The sequence below is a fragment of the Condylura cristata genome, unplaced genomic scaffold (genome assembly GCF_000260355.1).
Source record: "Condylura cristata isolate star-nosed mole 26May11 unplaced genomic scaffold, ConCri1.0 scaffold00028, whole genome shotgun sequence".
Taxonomy (NCBI): domain Eukaryota; kingdom Metazoa; phylum Chordata; class Mammalia; order Eulipotyphla; family Talpidae; genus Condylura; species Condylura cristata.
The window spans coordinates 15,940,591-15,941,157 of record NW_004567129.1 but is presented as its reverse complement, the minus strand read 5'-3'; positions in this window follow the sequence as shown (position 1 = coordinate 15,941,157).

The window sequence follows — 567 nt, the reverse complement described above, 5'->3', positions numbered from 1 at the left end:
TACTTTGAAACATAAAAAAAAAAAAGCAGCTGCTTTGGAGTCATATGCACTTAGGTTAGAATCCATTGTCAGTTGCTTAGTGGCCATGTGACAAGTCACATGTCCTCTTTGGAGAGAGCTTCCTGGCCTGTAAACTGGGGATGTTAATAGTACATTGCTCAGAAGAGACATGAGGATGAGCACAAGTAGATAAAATTGTTTAAGGCTGGACTTGGCACAGAGTGAAGGTCCACTCCCAGTATGAGTTTCTTCCTTTCTGAGGGGCATCACTGTTTTGTCAGTGGATTATTCAGTTTGCCACTCTGCTTATACATCCAACAGTGATATTTCTATTGGGAAGGTCACACTGGATTCTGAACTGCTCACAGGCCAGTGTTGAAAAACTCAACATATATTGTTCCTATTTCCTCCTATTCAGAGGCCCTTGCACGTGGTGACTGGCTTGATGATTTACTGAGATCCCTCCCAGAAATTTCTCTTTGACCTTAAATGTGTGAAAATTCCATTCCTGGCAAGTGGAACCACATTGCTTTGAGAAAGAGAATCTGACCTTTTTTTTTTTTTTTT